The sequence below is a fragment of the Eubalaena glacialis genome, chromosome 10 (genome assembly GCF_028564815.1).
Source record: "Eubalaena glacialis isolate mEubGla1 chromosome 10, mEubGla1.1.hap2.+ XY, whole genome shotgun sequence".
Taxonomy (NCBI): Eukaryota; Metazoa; Chordata; class Mammalia; order Artiodactyla; family Balaenidae; genus Eubalaena; species Eubalaena glacialis.
Window position 1 is genome coordinate 64,237,986 of NC_083725.1, and position 20,084 is coordinate 64,258,069.

General features: G+C 47.0%; 1 protein-coding gene across 3 annotated transcripts in view; it reads left to right on the forward strand.

Annotated features, from left to right (window-relative positions):
• TENM4 (teneurin transmembrane protein 4) overlaps positions 1–20,084 on the forward strand; it is a 391,446-nt gene that overhangs the window by 131,722 nt on the left and 239,640 nt on the right. The gene's annotated exons all lie outside the window — the stretch shown is intronic.

A 20,084-nucleotide genomic window follows, 5' to 3' on the forward strand; every position in this document is an offset into this window, starting at 1 on the left:
CCCCCGGAGCCCTGCCTGCAATGCCTGCCTGTGTTGGTTACAGCCCTGCTGTGCTGCATGATGGACTCAGACAAGGCAAACATGGAGAGTCGAGAAAAAGTGTCTGTAATTATAGCTCAGACCTCAAGTGTGTGTGAAGGGGGCAGTCAGACTCTATCTTCATGGAGGCTTTTGACATTTAGAAATACTCCAAAATGCCACATTTGAGTTCTAGAGAGGGAGAAACAGAGATGTATATCTGAAGTTCCTTTGGGGACAATCCACTTGTCATTGGACATGGGTCACTGTAACACGGCATTCCCTGCCCAGACCTCAGCTCGAGGGAGCTGAGTTATCTGCTGGGTCCCAGTATCTTGGAATATCCAGATAGGACAGACCCAGGCATCTCCCCTATACCTACATAGGCATAGGTAATGCCAGCCTACAGATGGGACCCAACACATTGCGTACATGCCAGCATTCACAGGACTGGCTGTTCCCAGCTTTACTGAATCCCTTTACACACAGTGTCAGTGGGGGACAGTGGGGAGAGGTAGAAAGAGCCTGTCCTTGTAGAGTCCTGGTTTGAATCCACCACTTATTGGGTAACCTCAGGCTAATCCCTTCGCTTCTCTGAGGCTCAGTTTCCTCTTTGGGGAAATGAGGATGATAGCGATCTAACTTCACAGTGTTGTAACACAGATCAGTGAGCATATATAGTTAAAGCACCTCGCCCAGTGCCTGGCACACAGGAGCCTCAGCTTTTGCTGACAAGGGGAGACGGGAGGCACAAAGATGTGTTCTCTGATTGACCTGACACAGGAAGGGTCGTGAGTAACAGTCACAGCCTCAAGCGTGTTCTTCTCCATTTGGAACGATTCTGCCTGATTTGCATGGGCAGTTAAGAGAATGGAGACATTAAAAGGTTTTTTGGTAACATCTTGTTTGATGACTTCCTTTCTGGGGTGATGCCTAACATGTGTCAGATGGCTGCTTTCGCCTAGTTTCGGTCATTAGATTAGGGAGGGATGATGTAGTTTGTCCTCAGGGAGAAAAAAGAAAACAGTGAGAGTGAATGTGTCCACAACTGATGCTGTGGAGGACGAGAACTTAAACGTGATGGGAACTGTGGTGCTGTTCCCAGTGGACAGTCCTTCCTTGCCTCCAGGCTCAGCCCCGCAGCTGCTCCCATTTCCACAGGGGTCATGGTCTGCCACCTGGATGTGGACGTCCTCTCATTATTTAATATCCACAGATCATTACAGGACATTTTCTCATGAGGTAGAAATGGTCATACTTTATAGGAGTGGAGCATTCTTTTTTAATTGGAATGTTTGTGATCAGGTGCTTTAACGTTGGTGATGTCAGAGCATAGGCACCTACCGTGTGGCAAGCATGGGGCTGGGTGCACGGGCCATAGAGGTGAAGAAGTTACCTCGGGCTTACAATCAGTGGGGGACACGTGCATGCACACACGTTAGTGTCCTGGGTGTGCAAGTGCAGGGACATTTTGTTGCAGTTCATGGGGCCAAAGGAGGGTGTGGCCAGGTCTATCTGAAGATTGTGCAAGGGCTTTGATGTGGTGTTACCATCTCTGAGTTGAGTTTCAACCTCATGGATTGAGGAGGGGCCAGAAAAGGGAATCTGGATGAGTAAGCAGTCAGAGTGGGTTAGACAGGACTCCCAGCTGTAAAGGATGGAAACCCAACTCCAACGGTTTTTTTTAAGAAAATGTAATGGGTAATATAACTGAAAAGCCCAGGGGTCATTTTTCCATCAGTGTAGCTAGATCCAGGCATTCAAATAATGTCTCCATGAATCTCTTTCTCTTGACCGTTTCTCTTTGTTTTGGCCTCGTTTTCACACAGGTGTTCCCCATCTGATGACAAAGGGACTCCCCAGGCTTATATGCTACCAGCTTTATAAACCCAGGGAAAGGAGAGTGCCTCTTTCCCCATAGCTCCGGCAAAATCCCCATAGCACCAAAGACAATCCAGGATTGACTCTGAATGGCCTGAGCAGGGTCACATGTCCCTGCCTGAATCAGACACCCTGGCGGGAGGAATGGGGGTGGGTGCCCTCCTTGGCCTCCCTGAAGTCAGTTCCATCCAAATTCAGAAGCTGAGAGTAGGGCTCCCCAGAACAAAAAGAGAATTTCTATCATCAGAAGAAATGCCAGGCAAGTAAAAGCCAACTAGGTACCCTAAAGAGGCAAAGGCATGGTGGATGGGAACCGCCTTGAACAGGAGGAATTCTGCATGTCTTCCAGAAACGGAGGCTAAACGGACAACACTTGCCTCATTCTTCCTCCCATTAACTAAGGTCTTTGTGGTACAGTCCCCAGCAGAGCCCAGTGTCTGACAGTGCCTCCTGCTCCATCCCAAGTGCTGTTGCTGGGCCATTACAGATCATGTAAATATAGGGATGCTATGAGTGATTGCCATTATTGCAAAAAGCCCAGCTAGAAACCGTGCTGATCGTCCTGCTGTAAGAGTGCACTAGCCAGCCTGGAGGGCTTCCCCTCAGTAAGGATGGGAGTTACCGTGCTATGTGCTCGGCACTTTGATGACCTACCTAGGCAGTAGAGTGGAGGATTAAGAACACAGGCTCTGGAGCCAGACCTCCTGGGTTTGGATGCTGTCTCCATCATGCAAGTCTGTCCTTGGGCAAGTTACATAACATCTTTCTTGTATATAGTTTCCCCATCTGTAAAACAGGAGTTGATAATAGTAACTACCTCTTAGGCTTATTAGGAATATTGAGTTAATATGTGTAAATCATTTAGACTGGTGCCTGGTACATACTCTACACTGTATATGTTTTAGCTATTATTTTTCTTGTCATTGTTACTATTATTATTAATCAACTTTACAATGGTCCTGCAAGACATAGCTAACTGTCTTCCTTTCATAGATGGGAAGGTTGAGCCTTAGGGAGGTAAGTGACCTATCCAAGATCAAACAGCTTGTGAATGGTAGAGCTGGTATCGAGATCCAGGTCTCTCTGACTCTGTATTTTCCCACCATTTAGTGCCCTTCTGCTTAGCACCAGGTGTCCATCCATCCATCCATCCATCCGTTCATTCATTCACTCATTCGTTTAGTGAACTCAGGGCCTACCGCGTGTCAGCAGTGAGTGGGGTGCTAGGGATCCATTCACTGAATCCTCTTGGTCCTATCAGAAATTCTGATCATCAGTTTTACATGTGTTTGATTTAAAAATGGGAGAACAATTAATGATTAGTTAATTAATATAGCTTGTGTTGGAAACAAAGTATTTTAAAACATAGGGTAATTGTAAGGGGATTATTAGTAGGATTCTAGGAGTGAAGAGTTTGGAAACAACTGACAAATATTTGCTGAGCAAATGAATTGGGTCTAATACTCTCCATCCACACAGGGAAAAACTGAGACCCAGAGAGGTGGGGTGACTGCACCAGATTCCAGCAAGATCAGGGCAGGGCTGCAACTAGGGCCCAGGCCTACCCCTGCCACTTAGGATAACGGGCAGGGGCATAAGTAGGCTGAATCAGACTCACCAAGTACCTGGGTGGGCACCTTCTCTTCCCCTAAGTCATTCAGGAGAGTTAGATCCCTCACTTTGCTTTCTTCTGGATAGTCCAGAAATCTGGGAAGCCACAGCACGGATAAAAGTGTCTGCCCAGGAACTAACCAAGAGCAAGCCTGCTGCAAATGTTCAACAGATGTTGGCTGAAAAGGATGACTAAGCCCCTCTAAATATCCTGAAATATTACCCTGATTTCTGAGTTGCCCCAAGGAAATCTAAAACATGAGAGGTCAAAAGGAGGAAGAAAGGGGAAACAACTATCCTTAAGAATGTGCTGTGTGTGATGTTTGATGGGTGCTGTGAAAGGAGGGGGCAGGACAGAGAAGTAGAGTCAGCGGGCCTGGGTGTGAGTTTGGCTCTGCCTCTGTGACTGTGGGATTCCTGATTGCTCCCCTCTTACTAGTTGTGTTATTCGGGACAAGTCTCCTAACTTCTCAGAGCCTCAGTTATCTCAAAACTGGAAGGGGGATAATAATACATGCTTTACAGGGTTGTTTTTAGGATAAAATAAGATCATGCCTGTAAAGAATTAAGCATCATCCCTGGCACATGGTAATCACTCAGTAAACAATGGACAGTAGGATTGTAGGTACAATCAGTAAACATTTATATTAGACCTACAATAAAGTAGTACTTGTGCTAAGCATTGGGAATACAAAGCTCACAGTCTAGTAGGAAACTCACTGTTCTCTCATTTAATTTTCAATCTGTGAGTAGGAATAATTATCTGCATTTTGTTGATGCTCTCAGAGAGGTTAAGTAACTTGTCTAGGTCACACAGCTAATGAATGGCAGGGCCAGAATTCAAGCCCATGTCATCCAGACTCTGAAGCACTTGTCCTCTTCAGGACAATAAGCTTGGCCTTTCTACTTTATTTCTTCCAGAAAACAAAGGAAGCAGCCAAGCAAAAGTTTACTTCTTCCATTTCCTTATTTAAAAAAAAAAAAAAGGAAAGAAAGAAAATGTAGTGTGACATTCAGGTGTGGGTGGAATTCCTGGAGGATGTACCTCCAAATCCATATTTGCTTCAGATTCATTAATATGCCAGGCCTGGAGTTTTACACCCCTTCAACAGTGTCAGCAAGCCTCTGCATTTCATCCTATATTGTCAAGAGACATTTTCTGTAGGAGGCCCTGGGCTGTAGAAATTAGGTAGAGCAGTGATAACTGTGGTTATGAATATAACTGTTTGATTAAGGTTCTATGCCAGCTGCATTATTTGTTTCACAAACCTGAGCTGGGCTGATTGGATTTCTCTCTCTTTCTTTTTTAACGTAAGTAGATTCTGAAATTGGAAAAATAAAATATTCCACGGCCAAGAGAAAAGAATTAACTTGGGGAATGAGCCCAGGTGGTGCCCACAGACTGTACACTTTTTGCATTGAAATGAAGTTAGTGCCGTCTGTGCCCTGGCTGCAGGGATTTGCTCTGTAAGCTGCACATGACGCCACGGAAGAGAAGGGGCACGAGCTGGAGGTCGGTCACCTTGGGAGGGCCGTGACCAGGAGCATAGCACTTAACAAGGCATTCTCAACTATGAATAACAATAATCATCATACCGTCTTGGAGCACCTGCCATGCTGGTGAACTGTAGGGTGAAGGGCAGAAAGTAAGCCATAGCCATTAAGAGCATGGGAGTTGAAGTTAGATCTGAATTCCAGTCTTGGCACTGAGCAGCTATGGAGCATGAGCAAATTCTCTCTCTGAGCCTCAGTTTCCTCATCTGTAAAATAGACATAACGATAGCTAGCATTTGGTGAGTCCTTACTGTGTGCCATGAATGCTCTTTGAGCTTTACGTGAATCCTCCCAACCACCCCACGAGTACTATCTCCATATTTGAAGTCAGGAAAGAGGGCCACACAGCTAGGAAGTGTTGGAGCCAGGATTCAAACCCAGGCTGCCTGGCTCTAGAGCCCACACTCCTACCACTCTGTGTTGTGTTCCTCGTAGACCGGCCTCAAAGGACTCTTGGAGAGAGGAAATGGGGGAAAAAAGTGCATTAGAGATGCTTAGCAGAGTAGCTGACAGCTCAGTAAGCCTTTGAGGCCATTATTAGTGCTATGATTACATTTGCGTGGCCTGGGGATTGAGCTGGACACTTTGCCGAGGACTTCAGGAGGACAAATTCCTTTTATCTGTTCCTAGTATGACTTGGTTCATGGACATTGATGGATGGAATACCTGCCTAAGATCTCCTGAGCTTGTATCAAAAGGAAAAGCCACACGTGGTCATGTCATAAATGATAGAAAGCGTCTCTCTGATAGTATAATTTGTTGGATGCCCTCTGCCTTTTCCCGTAAGTGGGACCTTTTACAGCCTGAGGAAAAAGGTCAGGATCACTCGTGTGGGGCTCTCATGCTGCCTTGTGACTTGCTGGGGTTGGGTGGGTGCCCTTCTGCCGAGGTAGAAGGTGTGTGTTTCCATGCAGTTTCGAGAGGCTGGGAGGCCACTGCTTACGAGCTCTGCGCCTAGGCAAGCGTCTTAGCCTTGCAGGGCCTCAGTTTCCCCGTGTGTAAAAGAATAATAACACCTGCCTCTCAGGGTTGTTATTCGGGTGTGTCATCAAACAGTAAAGCTTTTGTGGTCCCCAGACACCTCTTCCATGTAACTATTGACATGACTGTTGCTCAATTAAAGCAAAAATATACGAGAGGTTTTGCATTTAATAAATTGCTCAATACACAGAGCTTGAGTACTTCTGAATTTACTTTTGCTTCTTCCTTTGCCTCTAGGAGGCTTGATTCCCTGCAAGAGTAGAGCGAGCAGAGAGGTCCGTGCTGGGATCTTGGCTTTGTATCATTTCCTAGTGGTATGACCTTGGGCAGGTTTCTGTAAATCAGGATGTCATATCTCATGAAGCTGCCCCGAATGTTGAGGCCTGAGATACCCCATTTGCAAAAGTCATAGGCAAAGGCAGAGCAGGCTGATGAGGCTCAGTTTCCTTGTCTGTAAAATGGGGAAATGAAGACCCCTTTAGTGTTGTTCTGAAAATGAAATGAGGAAACCTTTCTGAGGGCCCAGCTTATAGTCATGTGCCAATAAATATTCATTCTCCTCCCCACTGATAGCCTCCTGGTGCCCAGACCCAAAGACCCTGCATGGACAAGGGCTTCTTTGGTTTCATTCAACAAACACTTACTGATACCTTAATAACCTCTAGAGGGAAAACAGCTAAAGGTATGGTGAAGACCAAGCCCTGGGTGAAAAATATCAGATCTCTGCCCTTGCAGATTCCACAGCCCAAGGGGAATGTAACTCGATGGGATTCTAAGGAGCTGTGAGAGGAAATTCATAGTTAACCTCAACTGAGTCCTTCTATTTGACAGTCCTGTGCTAAGGACCCATCATGCACTGTCCCACTAAACCTCTGAAACAAGACTAAGAAGCAGATGGCGCTATTATCCCCATTTTACAGATGGAGAAGTCAAGACTTTCAGAGGTTAAAAACTCACCCAGAGCCAGCCATAAAGCTAGTAAGTGGTGGAACCTGGTTTCAAACTCAGTTCCCTCCGACTCAGCACTCACCCTCCTGGCCACAGTGGCATGAAACTGGGGTCCCAAAAAAGATTTGTAGTGCGGCCCAGTGTGTAAGTGGGGGAAGTGGGTTTGAGCCCAAGGCAACTTGAGCCTCAGCCGTGGCACTTAACCACACGCAGTAATGCTCCGTGGGTTCTAGCAGCCTGTCGCTTCATCTAGTCATGTCAATGTCTCTTCCAGGAGAAGGCAGTTTCTTCAGAACTACTGATGGATATAAAATGGAGGGAGGGATGTGAACGTGATGGGTGAAAATTCACCTCTCCATGTGCTGGCATTTAGCCTCCTGCAGGGCCCATGCCATGGGGGAGGGGCGGGCTTGGGGAGTACAGTCAGGAAAACCACCCAATAAACTACCTTGACCTTCAGTGCTGATATCGATTTCAACAGATTCTTCCCTGTGGGAGCCTTGAGAGTCATGGTCTTGATTTCCTTTTCATGGCCTCTTCAACCATTGATAAAAAAAATATATAGAGTTTATGCCAGCCTCAGCGATCAGCTGTCTAACCTGTGCAGTTTGGAGAACATCAGGTCAAGTTTAAAGAGAAAGATCATGGTGCCCAGAGGGCCCAAACTACCCCATGCCCCTTGGGAACCAGTGGCAGCACCCGGGTGAAAGAGCCCGCCAGGTACCCCAGAGAGAGGAGTCATGCTTCTAGCCTCACAGCCCGTGATGTATGAAGATAAGACCTCCACGCTTGGAGTGTACCGTCTGGTAGAAGAGACAGTTATGCAAACAAGTGATCATAACTCCGAGTGAGCCATGGGGGTTAGAAGTGCCCAGAAAAGGGGCTTTGAACCCAAACTGACGGGGGCGGGGGGTTGAGGGGGTGGTCATGAAAGGCTTCCTAGAGAAGGTAACTTCTAGTCTGAGTTAACCAGTAAAGGAGGAAAAAACACCTTCCGTGCAAAAGGAAACAGCATGTGCAAAGCCGTGAATGTGAGACAGGCAGTGAGCCGTTTCATGAGTGGTTTATAATTAGCCTGTTAACCTTGGCACCTTCTTAAAGAGGGGAGTAGGGAGCTGTGGGCGCAGCCCTGGAGTGATGGGTGGGCTCAGGTCAGATGGTGAGGGTCTTGTCCTGTGGGCAATGGGGAGCCATAGAAGGCTTTATGGCAGGGGAGTGACCTGGAGCAGGGGTGAGCCGGTGGGCTGAGACCCCAGTGTCATCTATGGCCCTGGTCTGGGTGTCCACTGATGAGCTGAGGTCGTGACAGTGGCAGTGGTGAGAATCCCAGGGATGTGGAGGGCCAAGCCAGAGTCTGGCAATCACGGCTAAGTCGTTGAACCTGAAAAAGAGGGAGAAGGCAATGGTGATCCCCAGCCGCCCGCTTGGATGGATGGGGTGGGTGGTGTGACAGCAGGCGGTAACGCTGAGATCAGGAGCACAGGAGAGGGAGCCGACTGGAGAATGCTCCGTACGAATTTCATTTGAGCGGCAGAGGCCTGAAGTGCAGGGAGGAGGTTGAGGCTATTTATTTCGAACCACTTCATTGGCAGGGAGCTTGTGGTTTTGAGAGGTGGCCCATTGTAGAGCTTGGCAGGAAGAAGGGTTTCCTGGAGTTGCGCTGCGAGTTCCTCCAGGTAACCTCCTGGACTTGGTCCTGATTCTTCCTCCTAAAGCCCATGGAGTAGATGTGCCGCTTCCTCCATCCTTTGGCTGTTTGAAGGCAGCAGTAGTGCTTTGCCCATCTCCTTCTTTCTAGAAAATTCCCCGAGAGGAACAAGGGAAGCCACGAGGAATCAGACTGTCAAAGGCTGGAAGGAACCCAGGAGATCATCTATAAAAGGAAGGAACCTCCTTTTTCAGGCAAATTGAGGCCCAGGGAGGGGAAGGGAGTTTTCCAAAGCCACAGCGTGAGTTAATGACACAGCGGGGAACAGTTCTTCAGTCTAGGACTCTCTACTTCACCACATAATTGGGTGTTTAATTTCCGAGCTATGAATTGTGTGGCCTAGGTGACGAGGCTGGGAAAGCTAATCATAGGCATGTGGTGTATTTCAGCTGGACTCCTAGCCACACACTCATTCTTTAATCCCTTTCCCTAACCTGTCTCCTCCCCAGGCTAACAGCATTGGTCCTCTGTTTATCCCCATAGGAACACAGTTTCTAAACCCCTCACCATCCAAGGAAGGCAGGGAAAGCACTGACTAGCTCCAGAGACTGCAGGGGAGGATCAGTGTCTACAGCACGGGCATGACCCCCAATCCAGGTGTCCCTTCTCTGGACCCACTCCAGCTGTTCAGCACAGCCTGACCATCACCTGCCTCCTTCTTCGTGCTTTACCTCTATGAATGCAGCCCACTACATTTCCATGAGCTTCCTAATCTGCTCCAGCACACTGCAGCCTCCTGTCAAACTGAATTCCACCTCCTACACTCTCTCTCTCTCTCACACACACACACACACACACACACACACACACACTCACTCATACTCCTATTGATAGGTAAGACTCCTTATTGATTTGGGACTTAACCTAACAGTTTATGGGTCAGACCATTTTTGAAAAGGGCAAGAAGGTAACAGTGGAAGGAAAGAAAACTTAATTGACAAGCAGAAAGCTTTCCCAGGACAAGTTCTACCCTAAGGTAGACACAGCTTTAAGCTGGGGGAAAGCCATGTACCCAGGAAAGATCCCCTGTGGTTGTAGCCGACCTTTTCTGATCGGTCTGTTCAGATTTTACAGGCAGGGACTTCGACTAATCCATCTCTGGGTCTCCAGTGTCAAGCACAGGGCTTATAGAGAGTGACCTTTGTGAAAGGAAGGAAAGCAGGGAAGCAGGAAGAGAGGGAGGGAGGAAAGAAGGACCACGTTTCTCTTCCTTCCAGTCCATCTTTCTGCCTTCTTTGGTGCCCAGTCACACAGCACAATCCAATCCGCCAACTTGCTGTGCACATCTTTAGCAAGCAGATGTTCATTAACAGATATCCCAGGTTCGTCTGCCAAGAATGATTCAGCCTTGATTTTAGAATTAGAGGGGACTCCCACCACCTCCTCCTCCTGTTTGTCAGTTGGGGAAACTGGAGCTCAGATAGGTTAAGTGCCTTGCCTAAGGTCACACAGCAATTAGCAGCTGATAGGGACAAGCACAAGAATGAAGTTTGGGCAAATGTCTACTGGGAGAGAGTTCATCCAGGTTCAGATGGTGGCCCTGCCAAGTTGTTCATCAGCACGCTTAGAACAGATAGCTTTTGATGCCCTTGGCTTAGTTTGTAAATTGCCGTGACTCTGGAAATAGCAATGCTGATTATACCTCTCTCTGACAGAGACTCCTAACACTGCTCTTTCCTCAACTGTCTGGTGAAGGCAGCAGGGTGTCCCTCACCCACACCCCACCCTAGGAGAGCATTCGTTGCTGGATGAGGAATCCTGAGTGCATTTTAATGAGGCCTGGGCATTCTGGTTAACTCTTGTGACTACTCTGACATTTGGCTTTAAAAGGCTGGAAGTTGGGGTGAGCCCTCTGAATACCCTTAAAGCTGCCCCTCTGGCTCCAGGTTCTTGCAGGTGGGCTCCAGCCTCTCCCTCTGCTCCCCCTCACAGCTCTCCACTCCGAGTGCCCAGGTCTCCACACCATCCTGCTGCCTTAGGGGCCTGCATCTCTCAGCCTGTGGGCCTTCGCTGGTGCCAGCTCCCTGCCAAGAATGCCCGCTCCCTCCCCTTTATATACCTTCACCCTGTCTCTACCTCAGTACCCAGTTCAAGGTCTCGCTCTTCCTAGAAGTTTCCCCAGACCACTCTTAAGTGTAACCCGTTATAGCCTTGTGGGATGAGGCTACTGCCTGAGACGCTGCCCTGAAGCAGGGCTTCAGAGGATGGGGCCAGGGGGCAACCTCAACCTCTTCCCCCTTCCTCCTTCCAGTGTCCTGCTGCGCTAACAATTAGCCAAACCTATCTGGAAGCCAGGGGGCAAGGGAGCACAGGTGATGGCAGCCCTTAGCAGTCACCTCCTGTGACAGAGAGTGAGTGAAACTGGGGATGGGGGTGGAAGCAAACAGGGAATAAAATCTTGTCTTATTAGCTGTTTACCCATCCCAGACTAATTAGGACTAGACTAACCTCTGACTGGATGGCATACCCTTTAGGATCACCTTTAAGATTACCTGTTGCTGTGCATGGCATGCAGCTGTCTTCCCTGGCCCCCTCCTGCCAAACACCAGGTGTGCTCTCCAGTCATTGGAACAACGAAAAAACAGCCCCTTCCGCATTTCCAGACGGCCCTATTTGGAAAACCACTGCACTATACAATGGGGCTTTTGCATTAGTTTAAGGCATTGTCCCTTCATTACTGTTTCTCACATACAAGCACTTTAACAGTCTGAATTCACTCAAAGTTCTGCCCGAAGTGAACGAGGGAGCAGAAACAGCCACACTGTGACCTCAGGGTGCTATTTTTTACTCCCCATCAAGAGCACTGGGAGAGTAGCCTCAGGGAGCTCCAGCCTGCGGCCCCAGCCCGTGTGGGCCCTCCCCGTTTAGAGTCCCTGCACACGGGCCATGGCACAGAACAAACAGCACAGCAGTGAAAATGAACAGAAAGCATGTGTTCAGGGAGAGAACGAATGGGCAGAGAAAACAGCACACAAATGCAGCCCCTGGCCTCGAGCTCAGACCAGTGGTTCCCATTCAGATGCCACTGTTTTTATTCCTTCTGAGGCAATAAGAATAACGCTGGTAGTTTTCTCTCTCACACAGGACCCTACAGTTTGCGAGGTGCTTTCATAGACATTTGACAAGAAACCAAAACTCAGGTTCAGTAAATTGTATGAGATTATATAGCTTGAAGGAGGCAGAGCGGAGGCTGGAAGTCAAGCCATCAGATCCCGGCTGCCGACTGTGGTGACAGAGAGCTTTCTGGCTTCTCTGAATTGGTCGAGGAGGCCAAGCTTCATTAGCTAAGCTCTCAGCACCGCTACTGCACCATCCCGAGTCAGTGGTCGTCGATGGCATTTTAATGGAAGCCAAATCACTCTTTCTCTTGGCATGCTCAGGCAGCTGGAGTTTTTGTGTTTTATGATAATTAAATACCATCATCCTTCATATCTGACAATCTTTAGGGCCCGATGAATGACTGCAGCGCACGCTGGGTCATCGTTAACTCTGCAGCCAGGAGACCTTCCGGCGCCTGGCGGCCGTTTAGCAGGGTTGGAGGTGGACGCCCAGCCTGGCACCCTTTCTCAGAGCCAGTGCCAGCCTAGATCGCAGAGCTGTTGACATTCAGATTCTCTGCCTGAGCCAAAGCTCTGCAAGTTTATGTCTTTTTCTCATGAACGTGCTCTTATAAAAGGGTAACGACGCGCTCCACTGGAGTCTTGCTAGCAGTCAAGCATCCCACAGGCAGTCTGGGTCCTGCCTGCAGCCTGCCCCCGCCTGGTTCATCCTCCACATGGCCGCCAGGAATCTGCCTCAAACACTGCTGTGATCATGGCCCTCCCGCCTCAAAGCCCATCGGGGCGCCCTCCCACCCTCCCGATAAAGGCCACTTTCTTTTGTTTGGCATCTCCAGGTGACCACCACCCAGACCTGCTCCCAGTGTCTCCACCTGGCCTCCTGCCACTGCCCCCTCACAGTCACCCCAACACTAGTTAGAGAAGTGCCCAAGCTGGCCTCATGTTCACTCTCTCCTCTCTCTCTCTCTCTCTCTCGACTCTGGACCTCCACACATGCATCATCCAATGCCTAGAATAGCCTTTAGACACAGGGCACATGTCACTTGTCATGAACCCTGCCCCGACCCTGACAGTCAAGCTGGCAGCCCTCTCTGTGCTCCGTTGAGCTCCAGCGGGGCTTCAGTGTAAGGCTAATGAGGATTCTAGGAGCCAATGCTTGTGGACCGCTCGCCATGTGATGGGCATCAATGTGGGCACTTTGCCTGTGTCCACTCCCTCCGTGTACGTAAAGCAGGATGGTTAAGAGTGTGGGCTCTGGGGCCAGATGCTTGAGTTAAATTCTGGCTCCATCACTCAGTGGTTTAGGAATCTTGGGCAAAGTTCCTAGCCTTTCTGTACATTAGTTTCCTCATCTATAAATTGGGGAGTAATAATAGTACCTTCTTTATAGGGGTGTTATAAGGATTAAATAAGTAAAGCATTCGGAACCAGTCACATAGAGAGTACTCAATAAATGTTAACTATTATCATCTCATCATAATTACTATCTTGTGTAGTATCTCTTGGTGTGTCTGTTACTTTTACTAAATTGTGAGCAGCTCAAAGTCAGAGACCATGTTTCTTTCATCTCTAGATCCCTGTATATTCATTTGATGATAGCCCTTCCTCCTCCTCTTCCTTTTATTACGTTACTACTATATACTTATTTTATAGGTGAGGAATTAGAGGCTCAGAGAACTTGAGTGACTCGCCTCAAATCATGTAGCTTGTCAGAGACAGAGCCAAGGTTGAACCTAGGTCTGGGAGGCTCCTGAGCTCCGCTCTGGTACTCCTTTTACATCTGTCCCCCAAACACCAGCTATTTGTCAAGGCTGGGGCTCATCCTCATCTTAAAACTCCTTAAGTCCCTGCACACAACACAGGGCTGTTCTATTGCTGATTGATTGCACAACCTCAGGGGCCCTCTTCTTAGGGTACACCCTGAACCCAGGACAGAGCAGCACCCTGGTTTGCTCTGAGATGCTTACCTAACGCAGAAAGGGGCCCTACTCTATGAGGACATGGAGACCCCGTGTGTCCACTTCAGTACTGCGTGTCAGGCTGCAGCCATTCTCATTGCTTCTGATCTGCACGTCGAGCTACAAGCACCTTCCCGAGACCAGGGCTCCTGAAAACCAGTGGGGTTGTCTAGAGTGGGATTCACCTGTAAAAGAAGAGGACCACCACATTTCTGCCAGGCATGTTCCTGCTCTTTCTCTCTCAGGGTTTTTTGCTTTGGCACCCCTATTGTAAATGCTGTAGAGTGATCGTCACGGTGACAATTTAGCACTTTACACCTTATCCATTCAGCATGGCTTTACCATAACCGTGGAATTAGTAGTTCCTTTTTTTTTTTTTTAGCATTACTGTGCTAAGAACCATATATATATATATATATATATATATATATATATATATATATCTCATTTACTTCTCATAATGGCCCTATAAGATGGGCATTATCTCCATTTAATGATAAGAAAACTGAAGCTCCAGAGAAGTTAAGTATCTTGATCAAGGTCACACAGCTTATAAGTGGCAAAGCCAAACCTTGAACCCAGGGCTGTCTGACATCAAAGCCTAGTCTCCTTCTATCACCTACTGCTCTGCCCAGCATACTGAAGAAGCCTCACTATGATCCCGGTTCAGGGAGATGCAGCCCAGAGGCATCTGGTATTCAGGATTTTTGTGCATATAAAATGAAAAACGTCTGAGGTGTTGGAGGGAACCAGCAACTGTAAATATATGTGAGAACTGGTAGGAAGCAAAAAACCTTCCTGGAAAACCAGGCTTGCAAAACTCAGATAAGCAAGTGGCCTTTACTGACAGAGGTGTGCAACGTAACAGTAAAAATGACTCATATCTGGGCTTCATTCAGAGAGATACTTAGTGGCTGTATCTGCGAAAAGAGGGTATGAATTGGAATTACAGCACAGCTTTGCAAATGTACCAGTGCTTACTCCCAGGTAGCAGAAGAGAAGCCATTGCTTGTGCAGACAAGAGGTCCACCTACCTGATTTGTTCTCCCTTCCCTGCCCCCCACATTCCATAAATATTTACCGGTGATTTGGGGTGAATGGCGCAAGGGCCCTTCCCCTCAGGGCACAGTAGGGGCTTACTCTGTATTTGGCACTTGAGCAAAGGATATCCTCCAGAAAGTGGTGACGCAGGAATGTCTGCAGCCTTCACGGGTGCACAGACCAAGCACCAGGAAGGTGACGTGAATTATTGGAGGCCACCCAGCCAGTGAGTAGGAAGCACAAGAGAGTTCCTCTTTCTGTTAGGCCATCACTATCTCATTCACCGTTGTATTCCCAACACCCGGCCTACAGGTCCTGGCACAGAAAGGGGATTCAGTACATGCTGAATGAGTGAATTGGTTCTGAATTCCCTCTAAAGATGAGAGTATAAATTGGGGAGGATAAGGGGAGAAAAGAAGGCCTCTCCTCTCTGTCTTCCCTCCTGGCCATAGGAGCAGAAAGGAGTCTCCATTCAGACCAGAGAAAACATTTGTTCCTTGGGAAGACCATGTCTTTTTGGGGGTTGTGAGTGCACTCCCATTGCTGTGCCCCCAAACACAGAGCCTTTCCCTGGGAAACCTGGGAGACATCAGAATCCCCTTTCCTAGTGTTCTCAGAATGGAAGGGAAATAGAGAGCCCAGCTGAAGCATTTGGGACTCTGGTTCCAGGCAAGTAAGTAAAGGGCTGTATGGACCCATGGCCTAGAGAGCCCAGGTGGCCTGCTGTCATTTTTGGCATACAAATACCCTCCACACCAGCCTTACCCTCCTGGACAGATTGCCCAGACCACTCACAAGAGCCACTCGCTCAATAAACCTACATTGAGCATCTGCTTCATTCTAGGACCTGTGATCAACAGCACAGAGGGAACAGGGATTTTTATACCTACTAGAGGAGGCAAGGTGGGGACATAAGTATGCATGCTCTGGGGGAGACAGAAAAGGTGAGCGGTCCAGGTTACCTGCTGTGTTAGCATTCAGTGGAGGAAAAGAGAACTTTGGGGAGGGTAGATCAAGGAAGGCTTTCTGGAAGGGGTGGCAATTGAGCTGAGCTTCAAAAAATAGAACGGATTTGGACCAGGACATTCCTTATCCCCATAGGAGAATTTCCTTTTAGACGCTTATACTTAAAATCTCATCATTTCAGGACTCTTGGCAGTGCTTCTATCAAGCCAGAGTCGGGCATCCTACTTAGTCACAAAGCAAGTGTCTGTAGGCTTGCAGGCCAGCCTATCCTGACCCAGACCTCAGATGCTTGCTCTCTTCACTGAGGGTCTTTTTCTTGCCTTTGGCCATGGACTGAGACGGTCAAGCAGGTATCTGTGTTTTATGCAAAGGCACCATGGTTTGGTAGACAGAATTCAGGCTGTGCATTAGTAAGGACCACTCACTAGTTTTGTAAGCCTCAGCTTCCTCGTCTGTAAAATGGGAATGATAATCATACTGCCCTCTAGGAGCTGCTATGAGCATTAGAAAGGTTCAGGCTGTGAAAGTACACTTAGTATGTGCTCAAATACATGGCAGCAACTATTAATATCAATTAGGTAAAATGCCATGGGAAGGTTGACTCCTAGTGATGGGCCAGGGGCAAGGACTAGGTCACCCTTCTCTGCTGGCCTCCTGATAACCACTGGACAGTAGTGCCCTGGACTGAAAGGCCAGGGGTAGGGAGGGACCCTCAATCAACCCAAGAGGCCGCTTCTGCTGCTGGCTTCTTTTCCAGGCTCCACATGTCTCCATTAAAGTGCTGCCTGAGGACAGGTGGACCAAACAAATGACCCGGCATATTCTCGCTTTCTCCCTGGCCCTGGCTATCTGTTCTCTGCCTGTTCTACTGGCTCCCAGGTTCTCTCCCTTCCCATCAAGGGGCATCTCTGTTGGCAGTCTTCTGGTCCAGGACCACAACATTGTACATCTTCAGAGGGTACCATTCATATTCTGTGGCCTTCCTGGAGACCATCTTCATTGGAGTTGAAATGTTAGCCACTCTGTGGCCCAGCAGATCTCTTGGCCTCTGAGGGAAAGGTGTGGAGGGTACAGAGAGGGAGCTGATGAGAGATGAGGCTGGAAAGACAGGCGTGGATCAAATTCTAAAGGGCTTGGTAGATCCCGTGTGGGCTTTATCCTGAAAATAGTTCATAGGAAGGAAGTGATCTGCTCACATGGGTTTCTGTTTCTTTTTCCCTTCTATTGCTACCCAGCCCCACTCCCACCGGATTTGCTTTATAACTCGTTGGCATAAAAGACTGGGTTACATAAAAAGCAGAGAGCGGCGCATCATCCACTAAAAGTAGCCATAACACTGATAGTGCCTCACACTTGACTGTGCTTGATGGTTTCCAGAAGGCTGCTGAGCCAAGGAAGAGCACAGCCTTTGGAATATCATACCTGTCTTGGTTTGGATCCCATATTCACTGACTCTCAGTCCTCTCTGTGAAATGCAGGGTTCTCGAGAGGAACAAGTGACGTGGAATACTTTGTAAACTGTGAACTTGAGAAATGTTTCCTTCCCATTGATTGCCTCATTTGATATCACTGTAGCTCTGTGGTTCCCTTAATAAACTCTTTCCCCCATTTTACAGATGATAAAACTGAGGCTCAAAGAGGTAACATGACATGTGCATGGTTGTTTTAGTCTTAGGCCTTTTTTCTTTTTCTTTTTTTTAAAATTTTTATTGGAGTATAGTTGATTTACAATGTTGTGTTAGTTTCAGGTATACAGCAAAGTGAATCAGTTATACATATACATATATCCACTCTGTTTTAGATTCTTTTCCCATATAGGTCACTACAGAGTACTGAGTAGAGTTGCCTATGCTATACAGTAGGTCCTTATTAGTTATCTATTTTATATATAGTAGTGTGTATGTGTCAATCTCAAATGTAAATTGGTACAACCATTATGGAGAACAGTATGGAGGTTCCTTAAAAAACTAAATATAGAACTACCATATGATCCAGCAATTCCACTCCTGGGCATATATCCATAGAAAACCGTAATTAGAAAAGATACATGCACCCCAGTGTTCATTGCAGCAGTACTTACAATAGCCAAGACATGGAAGCAGCCTAAATGTCCATCAACAGAGGAATGGATAAAGAAGATGTGGTGCAACATACAGTGGAATACTACTCAGCCTTGAAAAGTCTTAGACCTTTTGAAACCGAGGCAGTGTCCCTGATGATCTCTGAATCACCTTCAAGGCTAGTCTTCCCTTTTCTTGAAGAATAGTGCAAATTCAGAGCCAATTAGCTTTATGGTCCTGTCCTGTAGACTCTAAGTTTGACAGCTGTCCTTCATTCTGTCTCCATCTTCTTCGGTTCAGATTGGCAGTGTTCCTTCTGGGGTGGCTGACTAGGTCCATAGTTCACACCCATAGACATCTTCTTATCAAATGGTCAATCAGCCCCACCCATGGTATTCTCTTCCGTACATACTTTCTCATTTTTTGCAATATAGGCAGGCTGAGAATTTTTCAAATCTTTAAGTTATGGTTTCTTTTTGCTTAACTGTTCTTTCTTCGATGCATTTCTCTTTTCTCTCATTTTACTCGAAGCTGCCAGGAGGAACCAAGCCACTCTTTCAATACTTGACTTCAAAATCTCCTTGGAGAAATATCTAATTTCATTGCTCACAACTTCTACCTCCCACAAAACACTAGAACACGGACACAGTTCAGCCAAGTTCTTTGCCACCATACAACAAGGATCGCCTTTCCTCCATTGTTCCAATTACATGCTCCTCGTTTCTGAGATCTCATCAGAATTGCCCTTAGTGTCCATATTTCTATCACTAGTCTGTACATATGTATGTATTCTCTAAGAAGATAGAAGCTTTCTCTACACTTCTTTTTTGTTTGTTTCTCCTGAGCACTCACCAGAATCACATTTAACAGTCCCTCAACAGAGCAACATAGTCTTTTTTTAGCATGTACCTCAAAACTCTTGCAGACTCTACCCATTACCCAGTTCCAAAGATGCTTCCACATTTTTAGATATTTGTTCCAGCATCATCACACTTTGGGTACCAATTTCTGTCTTAGTCAGCTTGGGCTGCTAAAGCAAAGTACCATAGACTGGGTTGCTTAAACCACAGACTTTTATTTCTCACAGTTCCGGAGGCTGGGAAGTCCAAGATCAAGGTATGGGTTGATTTAGCATCTGGTGAGAGGCCTTTTCCTAGTTTGCAGATGGCTACCTTCTTGCCATATCCTCACATGGCGCAGAGAGAAAGAGAGAAAGCTAGCTCTCTGGTCTTCTCTTATAAGCACACTCAACCCTCATGTCCTCATCTAAACCTGATTACCTCCCCAAAACCCCATCTGCAAATACCATCACATAGGGGGTAGGGCTTCCACTTATGAATTTTGGAGGGACATAAACATACAGTCCACGACAATGGTCATGTGGTTAATAAGTGGCAAAATCTAGAACAGAATCCAGTTTCCTGACCTTCTCCACCCTCATAATATCCTTAGCTTCCAAAGCTAGGCTTTTTGTGAGCATAGCTTAGGAGGATGGTACTTCAGATTTACTTCCAGGACTTGCCTCTAGTGGCATCACTAGAAACTTTCTTCGTAAATAGCATCCACTTAGCCATATGCCTCTGGGCACTTTACTTACCTGCTCTGAGTCTAAGTTTTTCACCTATAAATTTGGTGATAATAATACCTATTGCTCCAAGTACTTGAAAGGAGTAAATAAAATATAAATAATTATATATAAATAAAACATATACATATAAATATATTTAATATATATAAATAAAATATGTATCTTAATTCTCTCACTTGTAAAGTGGAGATACAGACAGTACCTGCTTTGTAGTGGGTCATGAGGATGAGCTGAATTAATACAGGTAGAGGGCTCGGAATAGTGCCTGGCACATAGTAAGGGCTCAAGAGATGTTAGTGGTGGTTTTTAATCTCCCCCAGACACCAGCGTGGCTCATTCCCTGTAGTCAGAAGTCACCTGAGGCCATCACTGGCTGTGTGACCTAAAGTTTCACCACTGCCTCCAAATACACAGGCCACAGCGCCCTTCCTGGCTTTACGTGTTCTCAGATTTATCACCATCTCGGTAAACTATGTATTAACTTATCTTGTTTTTTTCACTTGCTATGTACCATTGTGTGTAATTGGTGATGCTCACATTTTAGCACACGTCTGAATCACCTGGAGAGTTTGTGGAATCAGATTAATGGACCCCACCCAAGAATTCATGGTTCAGTAACTCTGGGGCAGGGCCCAAGAATTTTCATTTCGAAAAAATTCCCAGGTGATGTTGAAGTTACTGATTCTAGCCATACCCTAAAAGTACCAAAGA